Raw genomic sequence first — 13,163 nt, 5'->3', positions numbered from 1 at the left:
GCAAGTGTACTGCAGAATTTCTCTCTCCTCAGAAGTTCCTCAGTGACTAGGCCGAACCCTGAGGAAAAACAAGAATGGTCTTGCATATTTGAGAAATCTTTATTACTAATTTTTATTGAAACCAAACATCAGGTCTTTTCAGATCCCCAGGCACCATTTTTATAAATCAAGTGTCCTAGCCCATTCAAATCAGGAAACCCAAACCTAAAATCCTCCCTTTCAGTTTCAAATGGATAAGAGACTCTTGTGTAAGTATTCAGATATTACAGCAATGCAGCTCATAACAATACCTAGACAGATAGTGCAGTCTTGCTGTCTGCCCTTAAACAGCTGCCATGTTTCACCCTAGAATGGATGTATTTTAGTGGCAGGTGAAATATTCCCTAAACTGACAAAGATGATATATACTATTGGCCAGATTCTGAAACTTTTACTTATATTGATCAGTACCTTACTTCACAAGTAGTGTCACTGAGTTCAGTACAATCAATCATGGCCTAAGGTACTACTCAACATGAGAAAAGGTCCTAAATAAGAGACTGATACTGCAGACTTACTCATGTGGGTAGTGCTATTGAGGTGGGTAAGAGTTAGGTCGAATATAAAGCATTTTAGAATGAAAAGCATGATGTAAATGCAACATACTATTATTAATGTCATAAATGACAATTAAAAAAACCTTAAAAGTAGTAGGAATATAGATTCCATAAGGTAACTGTCCGAGTTTTGCACTGATAGGATAAGATCACTTAGTTATGTAATGACCTTAAGAAAGGGAGAGCTAATCAATAACTCATTTATGGGAATTTCCAGCATGCAAACACTTTCAAACTGCCCTTCTTGACATGATGTCCAAGGTCAGGTCTCAGTTCTAGACCCTGGCATCAAAATTCTCCCATGTTTCTATAGCAGCAGTGATGGGATACATCCTTCCACTTTCCTTAACATAATACAGACTGAGAAATACAACCCAGAATGATGCATTTGTAACCAATGAGATTTGGTATCTAAGGAAAACATCAAGAGGCGACTACCAGAGAATTGCAAACTTCAAAACAAGGGGCAATGGGAAACCCCACACTTTTTTGGGGGTAGGAATACCAAACCAATGCATCTACCCTTCCCCTGTGCTAACACTACCAGCAATAATATTACCAACTAATGAGAGTGATTGCATCAGTTACAGCATTATCAATTACAGCATTAGATAAAATAAGCTGTCTGTAGCCAGTAGCTGTCAGGCAGCCCTGTTTCCTATGACCCACGTTAAAAACAGACCATCTAGCACAATAGATGTAACAATAGAATCTAGCTTTTGCCCTATTCCAGGAAAATAGATCCCACCCTCCACCCTTAGTCACCCGATGCCTTTCAAAACCAACCAGTGCAGGTTCCTGTATATGGACAAGAGACTTTAGATGTTTGTGGCATTTCCTTGTATGTTTAGTGAGAACTCAAACTCATTCTGCTTCAATGCAAACAGAAAAGCATGCAAAGCCTCTGACATACAGGCAAACAGAACTGACAAGACAGGTGTCATTTCTGCAGTGCTGCTGGAATTGCTTTCTCTCGTTCCATTTTCTTGCAGAGAGGCCAATTAGTTTCTTGTATTGTCAGTGTCTGGCTCATTTATTTTTCTCATAATAAATTGGGTTTGCTCTCTCTGCAAACTTGTGTACTAGATGAAAGAATATAACATCCCCACCTCCCCTCCCCCCATACCAAAGAATATTTTTATAATAGTACTAGCTAGAGAGCCAGTATGTGAAATAAAATCTTATTGTTTGACGTGACACCACAGAATGACTCTAAAGCAGGTCAGCCCTATATCTTTTGAAGGGGTGACTATTATTAAAATAGTTCACTGGATCCGTGGTACTGCCTATCCTCATGATAAGACTTGTTATTTTCTGACCTGTGGCTGCTGGTTTTATTAAAAGCCAAGAGACCACCCACCCCAATCAATGCACACACTACAGGACAGTTCAGGTGCTATTTAGAATCCTCTCAGATGTCTGCATGGTCCCCTCTGGGGCTGCAGATGACAATCAGAGAATCTCTTTGATGTAGCATTTAGAATCCTTTTTACACAGATGCAGCATTACCCTGCGGAGGATGTTCAAACTCCCTTGACATTAACAAGCTAAAACAAACTGATATGAGCATGAGCCTAGGATTCAAGCCCTCTTAATGCATGACAAAAGGTCACCTGGTGGCCCTCCAGTTCTGTTTATTTATTCCTGACAGGCGCAGAATACCCAGTTGTTCCTTTGTCTCACTTAGTAGAGAGCTCCCACCTCATTGCCAGAATCCAATGCAAATAAGGTGAGCAAAGACAGCCTAATGTGGGGTCTCAAAAGCATAAAATTGTATTTCAAAGCCTACTTGAGCTTCTGGGTTTCAGCTGTGCTAACACACTCCCAGGAGAGGTGGGGAGAATCTCTTAATAACTTCCACTGGCTTTTAAAAGGAAAAACAGAGAAACATCTGCTGAAATGATAAGCAGCTTGTTGGCCATGTTCAGCTGGAAGGTCTCAAGCGGAACAGTTCTACCCTAAGAATTACATGTTAGTGCAGTAGTTCCTTCTAGAAATTATACTCCAGAGAAGCAGGATAAACTAGTGGTTAGAGCAAGGAGCAGGGAGTATGGTTCCTTCAGTCTTCTTATTACAAACCACCACCTGGGCTGCTGTGTGAACATAGGCAGGTCACTTTTTGGGTACTATGGGACTCCAATTCCTGCCCCTGTAAATATAATAAGTGAGAATAAATATTGGCTTCTATTGGAGACGGAGATGCAGATTTACCTGGAGGCACAATAAGTCTTGAAATCCACTGAAAGGAGTCAATACCACAAGGACTGGAACACCAAATGAGTGTAGCAGTCTTTTAGACAAGGCTAGGATTTCATCTAACTGCACAAGCTACCTCCAGGGCTTTCAAACTAATATTCTCAAGCAGAAGGTGAAGTGGGGGGGGGGGGGGAGGTAACACTCCCTACCTGTGCTGAGCCAGTGAATACACAGGTATAATCAGATTGATCAGCACTGTTCCACACTGCATGTAATGGATTACACTGGCCCTTTAAGAGTAGATGTGGCCAGAAGATCCCATTCCAGGAAGCTAGAACGAACAAAGGCCAAAGAAATGGTATTCAGGAATTAGTAGTTGGATGGAGGGGGAAAAAACCCAGGACACTGTCCCTTTAAGGGCCTGGAACCAAAAGCCCTGTAGTGTAGGGTGAAGGCAATGCTCCCTTCACTTCCAGCCAGTCAAGAGAGCTCTCTGGTGGAGGGCAGTATATAAACTGCTTTCTTCCTCAGAATAGGGGAGATGCTGGGAGGAAAAGGAAGCCGGAGCTGGAAGGCTGAGCACCAGTTAGAAATGGCTAGGAGTGGTGACCCTGTGAAGAACAGATGCTGGCCGAAAAAGAGCTCCATGTGGGTGGCAGAAGAGCCAGAGATAAGTGCGAACTCTTGGATTGCCTTGCTGCACTTGATTTTTGAGATATTAAGAACTATGCAGGACAGTTGGTGGTCGATAAACCAGCTCCACGTGGAGAATGGGTCTACTCGTACAAGAGACTGAATAGAGCTCAGAAGGGGCCCTAAAGAGGGAGAACAGGTGGATGCTGCAGAGGGACCTCTGGAAATGAGGGGCACTCAGTAAGTGGCAGCCCCATTACACTGTAGGATTATCAACCTCTGTTAGCTTTTTAGACTGCTGCTACACACTGAGTCAAGGTTTTCAGAGAACTATCCATAATGACTTCAAGATCTTTCTTGAGTGATAAAAGCTAATTTAGACCCCATCATTTTGTATGCATAGTTGGGAATATTTTTTTCCAATGTGCATTACTTTGCATTTATCAACATTGAATTTCATCTGCCATTTTGTCGCCTGGTCACCCAGTTTTGTGAGATCCCTTTGTAACTCTTCGCAGTCTGCTTTAGCCTTAACTATCTTGAGTAATTTTGTATCGTCTGCAAATTTTGCCACTTCGCTGTTCACTCCTTTTCCAGATAATTTCTGAGTATGTTGAACAGCACAGATCCCAGTACAGATCTATGCAACAGGAAGAAAGTGGCACCAGTCCTATAAACAAATAATACAGCCCAAGCAAAACAATGTCTTATACAGAGTAGAGTCTGTGTAGGGAGCCCCATAGCTTCATCACGTACTATATATATTGTAGCATGCTTTACAATGGTGGGTATTATCATCCATATTTTGCAGATGGGGAAGCTGAGGTGCAGAAATGAGGCCCTCAAGATCACATGGGAAGAGTTGGGAAATTGAATCCAGCACCCCTGCTTCCTACTTTCATGCCTCACCCACTAGGCCACCAGTCCTCTATACCAAATACCCAACTTCTCAAACAGTTTTGCAGCCTTGCTCCGTCCAAGATTTTAGTTTGCTTAAAATAGGGTTAGGTACCATCTACATGTGGCCAACTATAGGCCAACAGTGCTGAAACCATATAACCCCTCCCTTCCCCCAACAACAATATGGTGGATTATTAGGGGATTGCGGATGAGCACTCGCTAACTCATCACATGGCTCTTTTGCTGAGTCAGTCATTAACTAGGATTATTTTCTTCTATCTAATAATCACCAGCTGCTTTCATCATGGATTTAATCAGCATCTGTAAAGCACTTTGAGATGAACAGTTGGCGAGTGCCATATAAGTGTACAGTGACAATTAGAGCAGTCTGGGAATTTTCCACAAACCTCTTTTTGATTGGAAAATGCCAATTTGTCAAAACAGAAACTGTTCATGGGAAAGGGATCTCCCAATTAGAAAAAAAAACTGGAAAAAATTGACAACCTCCCATTTCCACTTGTCTTTTTTTTTTACCCAGAATGTTTTGGGTTTTTCGGTTTGAAACTTTTTGTTTTGAAATTTTAGTTATTTTTAAAGGTAAAAATTTAAAAGGTTAACATTTTTAAAAAGAAGTTGCAAAATTATCAAAATAAAATGACTGGATCAGAATTTTTTTTATTTGGATAATCGGTTTGCGGAAAAAATTGAGATTTTTGACTGTTCAACCCATTTGTGATGGGAAATTTTTTCAAAAATCTCAGAAAATTCTCATGGGTCAAAAAAACCGGTTTCCCACCATGCTCTGTTTACAACACAGCAGCAACACATGTCCTGAAAGCAACATTCAGGTCTGTCTAACCAACCCTGCACTGACTCTCCCTTCAGCTGGATAGCGCTGTATGTACCTTTATTAACTGACAAGTTACATCCTAATGTTTTGGGGTTTCACAGGCTCTTTGAAGTGAAGCAGTACATGCAGGCGTGAAATCACAGTGAGAAAGTTGGGATCATGAGCTGTGACTGACTAGATTTCATCCAGTGTTTATAATGACCCAAAAAGGAGAGAGAAAAATTAAACTGGGTGAAGTTTAGAAGAGGCTTTAGCATCATGGGATATGCTCCTGTTGCACTCTGTATGCAAACTTTAGGTCTAGTCTCGCAGCCCTTAATCACAAGAATTGTCCCATTAATTTAACAGCAGGATCGTCCTTTTACTTCATTGTGGATTTAACAGTGGGTTTTCTGGAAACACCCAGGGCATGGTACATGATACTGTTTTTGTTTTCTGTCCTTTAGCAGAAATTAAAAAGTAATAATAAGACAAATACAAAACATTAAGCTCTGTTTTAAATTACTACAATGAATAGTCACAGACCTCCTGGAAGAAGAGAATTGTACCAAGCCAGGACACTGTGGAGTCAGTATTTAAATAGAGATTTAGTGAATGGATAAAGAAAGATACACAGCACTAGAAACAAACCAAAGTTAGGATGCAAGGTGCAGACAGGTGCAAGCAGGATCCTGGTAGCCACTAAAAAACATTTTCCAACAGTCACCAGACTGGTAATTTGGCTACCACTTCTTTCCCCTTTATTTAGAGTACAAAATGCAGCATCTCAGATGCCACGGTGTGGCTACTACTAAATGTGGATGTTTTAATGTCAAGCCCTCAGCATGGAAATCAAATATTGCAACTAAATGGACAATCCAAAGCACATAGGATGCTTTGCACGGTAAAGAGAAAGACAAGGTGGGTGATGTAATATCTCAACACTATATATAACAACACTGCAAACTTGCACGGTAAAGTCACATGGAGAAAACCTGAACAAGAAGGAAAAGGGAGAGGGAAAAAAATCAAGTCCCAAGGTCCTGAAAAGATGGCACCTTGATGCTGAAGGTGAACAAGGAAGAGGACAATTCACAAGCCCATGTGGCAAAGAAATTACACATGTATCAGAGTTTTAGCTGTGAAGGTTGCAAAAAGGAGGCTTCAGTAGCTTAAAACCTGAGGGGAAAGATTTGGTGGTTCACAGGATTGGCAAAGAGAGATGAAGCCTAGGCTTCTGGTTCAAATCCAGGCCAGTTGACCTAGTGCCACAGAAGGGTCAGTGACCTAGGAAAAACAGTGAATTCCTAGTCTAAGGCCTTGTCTACACTATGGGGAAGATCGATCTAAACAACGTAGCTGAAGTCAACATACTTAGATCTACTTACCGCGGGGTCCACACTACGCGATGTCGACTGGAGACACTCTCCCTTCGACTCCCCTTGTGCTTCTCATTCAGGTAGAATACAGGAGTCGGCAGGAGACCTCCGCTGCATCGATTGCCGCATGTCGAACCCCCGGTAAGTGTAGACAAGGCCTTAGTCTAGTGTCCTATGCGTGCGTGCCTGCATAACAAAAACAGTCATCCAAACTTGCATGTACCTTTGCTGGCAGTTTCAGAAAAGAGGCATGGGAACTGAATGTGAGCTAGGACAACTCCAGATTTCAGGGGGAATTGTGTACAAATCTAAAGCCAGAATTTGGACCCATAATTTGCAGTAACTAGCCACTAAGACAAGTTAGAGTTTAGATTCCCTTCTCTGTATTTCCCTCCCACTCCATGGGTAGGGTTTACACCACTCATGTTTGAGGCCACTTTTGAGCTTTGAACCCATGGTGAATGGTGCTAACTAAAGCAAGGAAGCTGTGGCCAGGTGTGAGTGGATGAGACACTGTGCTAAGAGAACCACCACCAAATAAATCAAGAGGGGAGAGAGTCAAAAGCGTGATCAGAAGAGAGAGACACCATCCTGAGCCCATCGGAATATTTTATGTAAAATGGAAGGAGATCAACATTTTCCTTGTCAGCGTAATTGTTAATAATTGGCACAGTCAAATGCAGTGTGCATTATGAAAAAAAGAAACCGTTTAATTTCAGTCCATGGATATACTGCAGTAGTTGTATATCTGCCCCAGATGCATCAACGCCTGTGAGAAAAATGCACAAAGATTCAGTGTGAACATGTGTTCTGAAAGTTTAGACAGTATTTTGGAACTGTCAGGTACTATTGGGTACCGTGAAACTGTTGGGTGGGTTTTGGATCAGAAAGGTTGTATAAATTCAACTCTACTCCTTCAGGAAGCCGGCTTGGTAAGGAAAATGGTGAAGAGTAATAATAAGACTACCACCTAGCTCTTATGTAGCACTTTTTATCTATAGATTGAGCAAGGAGAATCTACTATGAGGCGAACACCATGGACATAGGGGAAAATCCTACCCTGCCCACCACAATAAAAGAATGCCTGACAGGTAGTGGAAATACTGTGGTTCCACTGCACAGTGGGATTGGAATAGGACAGCCCAGACACAGGGTGCATGGAAGCACCTTCTGCCATGACAGAGGACAACATGGCACTATGGCTGGCCAGGACATGCTTGATGGACCCCTGCTTATTTGATTCCATTTTTCAATCCTATGGATGGTGGTGGGGCTGCAGCAGTGGCAGAGGCTATTACAGCCCTGAGGAAGCAGTGACACCCGCAGAGCAGCCTTGTGGGTTGCGGGGGGGGGGGTGGCATGCCATGCTCCCCTCCTCACTGCCACGGCATGTCCCCTTTCCCTGGCCTATTGAGATCAGGATTTGGCCCTTAGGGCAGAGCTCCAACAGCGGACAGAATGCTGCACGACAGCAGGAAGGCAAACACACAACAGGTTCTCTATCTTAGCAGCACCAGCGGCCTGAGGGATGTGGCCATCTGTGATTTTCATATGGCTGCCCTTTCATACAGGAGGAAACCCCCGAGGTGAGGAAGTCCAGGACCAGGCAATAAAAGATGTGACAATTCCACCCAGAAGGTTAAGGCACAGCTACCACAGTAGGCAACAACCATCTCATGCTGCCTACCTGGCCCAATAACTAATGCAAGGCCTGATCCTAGGAGGTGCCCGGCCTAATACAATGGGAGTTTCAGGAGGCCAGCTCTGTCAGGGTCCATGAGCATAACAGTAATGGCACATCTACTTTCCCTCTTCTTGATTCCCAAAGCCCATTGTAACGAAAAAGCATCATTTCAGTGGCCTTTTGAAAATCGCTATAACAAACCTACAATGATCATCAAAATAGCAGTGATGCCATTTAGCTGTGGATGATGGAATACTTAGTCCATTTAAATTGAACTAGGAATTGGAGTCCAACTGATGTGAGATTATGATCAGATATTAAAAAGTGACTGGGCCATACAACTGCCACCCATTTTAAAGCACTCTGGGGGAGCGTTAGGGAAAATGCAGTGCCACAGTAGGGCTGTCTGTTTTGAACAGTTAATCTATCCAGCAGGTGGACATGATGAGGAGGCAAGCTTGTGGCTGGTGGGTTGGTGAGGGAGGAGTGCAGTAGAAAGGCCCCTCAGATTCAGGAGGACACGTGGCCAGTTGTCAGTATGGCCCTTCGCTGGGAAGACATCACCCATCCATATTTTGCTGCATTCAGACTTTATGAAATTCCAGATATGACAGAGATCACATGCAGGAGAAGCACCATGTCGAGGATGAAGGGGATATAACCAACCCTGGCAGAAGGAGAACCACCTCACCATGTCAGGACAAGTGATTCTGTCATTATTGTGACCGGTTACAAGTCCACATGAAAAGGTCTTGTCATCTTCCAGATCAGTGCTGAGAGCTGGTTTCCTTCCGCAGTGTGCACAGGAAAGGCTCCTATGATAAATGGCACCTGGATGCCCGGAAAGATTACTGACAGATTAATGACAGGTTTCAGAATAACAGCCGTGTTAGTCTGTATTCGCAAAAAGAAAAGGAGTACTTGTGGCACCTTAGAGACTAACCAATTTATTTGAGCATAAGCTTTCGTGAGCTACAGCTCACTTCATCGGATGCATACTGTGAAAAGTGTAGAAGATCTTTTTATATACACAAAAAGCATGAAAAAGTACCTCCTCCCACCACACTCTCCTGCTGGTAATAGCTTATCTAAAGTGAGGCAACCTCCCATTTAAACTGGTGATGCTTTAAAAAGCAGGCAAGAACGGGAGAGTGGAAATACAGAAAACAACAGGGCCTAGGGTAGGGCAAAGGTTTCAGAGGCAGGACGGATGGGTTCTATTCTTAAATCTGCCACTGACATGATCGGGGAACTTGGGCAAGTCACTTAATCAGCCTATGCCTCCGTTTCCATATCTATAAAATAAGGATAAGGATACCCTCCTTTAGACAGAGCTTTGATATCTGCAGACCATAAATCTTAGCTATTATATAAATTATAAATACACATGACTTACAGAACATCACTGTAGTTCCTAGCTCAGCTTCAGGCTCCCAGCATGATCACAGAATCAGAAATTAGAGACAGAAGAGACCTACTGGATCTATTAGTTCATTGCCAGTGCTAGCGCAGCATGGTTCCCTGTAACCTTCTCCAGGACTTGTAAAAACGGCACAGGAGTCATAGATTCTAAGGGTATTTTGTCACCCAGGAACATAGTTATATTTCAATCTCTTGCATTTGTGGAATAGCATGGGATTTAGCTGCATAATGTCCTAATTGTCAGAGCTGAAAGGAGGGCAGGTTTATACCACACCCCACTTGCACTCCCCCCAGTTGGTTCTTCCTTAATTGTTTGGGGAATGGGTTGATTTTAAATTGCTATGTGAGACATCCAGAGTCTGACCATTGGCTGTCACAAGCAGTCTTGTTGCCTTGCAACAGCCTTTGAGAATCTTAAAAAAAAAAAAAAAAATACCCCACAACATAAACAGTACACCCTGGATAATAATGATATGGAATATTGATAAAGCACTCGTCACCTTCAAAGTACTCTACAGACAAACTAATTCAGCAACACAACAGTCAGCATCATTATACCGTCTTTGCACATGGGGAAATGGATGTGCAGAGGAGTTAAGGCCATAAGCAGGTTTCAGAGTAGCAGCCGTGTTAGTCTGTATCCGCAAAAAGAACAGGAGGACTTGTGGCACCTTAGAGACTAACCAATTTATTTGAGCATAAGCTTTTGTGAGCTACGATGAAGTGAGCTGTAACTCACGGAAGCTTATGCTCAAATAATGTGTTAGTCTCTAAGGTGCCACAAGTCCTCCTGTTCTTTTTAAGGCCATAAGCAGTTTTCAAAACTTTCAAAACTTCAGTGTAGGCATCTAAACATAAGGCTTGCTGACAGAGCTGCTGTGTACCCACAGCTCCCACTGAAGTCAGTAGGAGTGGTGAGTGCTCAGTACCTTGAAAATCAGGCCATTTTTACTTGGGTGCCCACGTGTGGATTTAGACACCTGATTCGGAGAATCTTGGTCTTCTATCTGCCCAAGGACAGGCATCAATTTTGTGGCACACTGGCTCCCAATCCAGTGTTCAGACCATTAGAAGAGGGTACCACATCTTTTTCAATAAAAAGAAGAAGAAAATGACAATGGGAACTATACAGTCAAATTTACCAGGAATATTTAAAGGAGCACTGCGAAGACAAAAATAACCTAAGAAATTTCTTTGCATGGATTTAATCACATTATCAAAACTAAAAAGATATTAACATTTTAACACACTTTTCACTGACTTTCTGTACTTTAGTGCTGTTAAGGGTAGGGACTATGTGTAATTTCTGTTTACACAGAACTTAGCATGGCAAGAGCCTACAACTGGGGCTATTTGGTCCTACCATATTACCAGTAATAAAGAATACTAGCAGCTACTTGTTCTGTTGATTTACTTTGTGCCCTTCACACTGTTTGGATGTTGGTTGGTTTCACTTTATGGGTCTAATGCATGAGCAATTATATCTGGGTTTCAACAGTGCATGGAAAGGACTTTCAATTTTTGTTTAAAATAAAATATCCATGAATATAGTCATGCAAGCTGGCCAGATCCTGCTCACTTTATAGACACGCACAATCCCACTGAGTACAGTGTTCAAGCAAAGCACTCAGGATTTGCTCCCATGTTGCTGTTCAGACTCTTTTACAGAATCACTTTAAATTCACCCTGCTGTGTTCTTTAGTGACACGTTAGTCTCTCTGGCTTACTTAGATTCTTGTGCCAGTCTACGGTATTTAGGGAGTCTGTGATGTTTTCTATTTTTTTCTTCTTTGATATGGGGGTTTTTTTTATGCTGTTAGACAACCTTCAACTAAAATTTCCATGTGGTTTATTTATGCCTGGTGAATTGCTAGGGTTCCTTCCTATATAAGGTATAGGATCCAAAGGCACTCTCAGATAAATACTATTTAACAAATAAGCCTTTTATTTTTGCTGGATTTGTTGGAAGTCTGGAGTTCTCCCTAGTTGGATGGATAATTAAACTGTGAGTGTTGCCACATGATGGTTATTATTAACACAGCACCACAGGAGCCAATTAAAGAACAAAAGGCCTATCCCTTGCCTGGGGACCTTGTATTCTAAAAGGTCCTGATCCTGCAAACCCTTACTCCTGAATAGACAAGAAGACTAGGTCCTAAACTAACTAATGTGCTGCAAAATGGGGCTGGGGCAGCAAAGAGGGCATTCTGGGAAAGACTATGAGGTATGCTTGGTGTATGCTCTCAGCTTATTAGCTTCTTTATAAACTGCTATATTAAAAAAACAGCCTGGGTTGATCTTGGCAGGAGCATAACAAGATTTAATTCTCCCTTTTCTCCACTTCCCCAGCAGCACTTAATTGTCCTCTCCTTCTCCTAACCAAAGGCCTTTAGAACAGCCTTCCTTCTTGCCCCATCACCTTGCCTGCTTAGTTGTACTGTGGTAGCTTCCACCAGCTGGGGCTGTACAAACACAATAGATGACCTTCCCTGCCCCAAAGAGCTTGCAGTCTGACTAGAAAAGACAGAACAGATGTCAGGGTTCCCCCACACAGACTCTGAACTCTGGGGTACAGATGGGGGGACCCGCATGAAAGACCCCCCCAAGCTTATATTTTACCAGCTTAGGTTAAAACTTCTCTAAGGCACGAATTCCTTAGATTGATATTGCTGCCACCACCAAGTGATTTACACAAAATATTCAGGGAAGGGTCACTTGGAAGCCCTATCCCCCCCCAAAATATCCCCCAAGCCCCTTCACCCCCTTTCCTGGGGAGGCTTGAGAATAAAAATACCAACCAGTTGCCTTAGCAATGTGAGCACAGACCAGACCCTTTGTCTTCAGGACACTGAAATTAATCAGGTTTTTAAAAGAAGAATTTTATTTATAAAGAAAAAAGTAAAAGAATCACACCTGCAAAATCAGGATGGAAGGTAACTTTACAGGGTAATAAAAAGATTTAAAACATAGAGGATTCCCCTCTGGGCTCAGCTCAGTTACAAAAACAGGAATGAGACTACCACTGTAGCATAGGAAAATTAACAAGCCAAAACAAAAGATAACCTAATGCATTTCCTTGCCCTACTCACAGTTTCTGTGGTTTTAAATGGATTATTCCAGGTATATTTTTCAGGAGATATTGTACCTGCTTGGCTTCTCCCTCCATCTGGAGAAGGAACAACACACAGAACCACAAACAAATCCTTCCCCCACAGATTTGAAAGTATTTTTTTCCCTCAGTGGTCCTTCTGGTCAGGTGCCAACTAGGATATTTGAACTGCTTAACCCTTTACAGGGAAGGCAATCCAGTACAGCTGCTAAGGATACATAAAGGTTGCTACCCTTCCCCCTATATTCATGACGACTGGTGAGAGAGGCAAGCAGCGTGAGGGAAGGTGAATGAAATAATAACAAATGGGCGTTCTAGTAGACTGGCTGTGTGCATGATTCAGAGATTTCGACAGTTTTCTGTTTCCGATGATGCAGGTGCTAGTGGCAGATGAGAGATGGGCAAATTCCCTGCA

General features: G+C 42.5%; 1 protein-coding gene across 2 annotated transcripts in view; it reads right to left on the bottom strand.

Moving 5' to 3' along the window:
• Positions 1-13,163, bottom strand: part of MAPK4 (mitogen-activated protein kinase 4) — a 147,751-nt gene that overhangs the window by 87,051 nt on the left and 47,537 nt on the right. Inside the window, exon 2 of one of the 2 annotated variants that reach the window (XM_074952361.1) lies at positions 6,543-6,719. The exons of the other annotated variant lie outside the window; for it this stretch is intronic. The gene's annotated coding sequence lies outside the window, so the exon portion shown is untranslated. The remainder of the gene's footprint in view (positions 1-6,542; positions 6,720-13,163) is intronic. 2 annotated transcript variants of the gene reach the window in all.

This window comes from Natator depressus, chromosome 5 (genome assembly GCF_965152275.1).
Source record: "Natator depressus isolate rNatDep1 chromosome 5, rNatDep2.hap1, whole genome shotgun sequence".
Taxonomy (NCBI): domain Eukaryota; kingdom Metazoa; phylum Chordata; order Testudines; family Cheloniidae; genus Natator; species Natator depressus.
This window is presented reverse-complemented; position numbering and strand designations above follow the sequence as displayed.